Source organism: Penaeus monodon, chromosome 28 (genome assembly GCF_015228065.2).
Source record: "Penaeus monodon isolate SGIC_2016 chromosome 28, NSTDA_Pmon_1, whole genome shotgun sequence".
NCBI lineage: Eukaryota > Metazoa > Arthropoda > Malacostraca > Decapoda > Penaeidae > Penaeus > Penaeus monodon.
The window spans coordinates 27961596-27961995 of record NC_051413.1 but is presented as its reverse complement, the minus strand read 5'-3'; the positions used below and the strand labels follow the sequence as shown (position 1 = coordinate 27961995).

At 30.5% G+C, this 400-nt stretch overlaps 1 pseudogene; it reads right to left on the bottom strand.

The window, feature by feature from the left end:
* LOC119591137 overlaps positions 1 to 400 on the bottom strand; it is a 4516-nt pseudogene that overhangs the window by 1095 nt on the left and 3021 nt on the right.

Genomic DNA, 400 nt, shown 5'->3' with positions numbered 1-400 from the left:
TATTTAAGTTTTACTAACCCTATCAATATATATTTATAAAGATTTTGGTATGTGTATAATTATATTATTATTAAAATAATAAAATTTTAAAAAATGTGAGTTTATAATTAAACACCGATTGTGCGTGTTTGACGTATAAAGTTGTAGAGAAAACCTCAAAACTTTGAATTAACTTTTTACCGAGTAAAGTATTTTGCCCAACCCTCAGAGATCCGCTTTTTAGGAACCCGCTTTTCCATCCGGACTGAAAGGTCGTGCTATAGTGTTGGAAAAACCACACTTTTACATCAAGGTCGGTCTTTCAGGAGCCTTTTTTTAGACGAAATTAGTCTTTTCCGTGAAACATGATGAATCGAGAATAAAATAAAATGAAAAGTCATGTCATAACGAAAAGATCTAA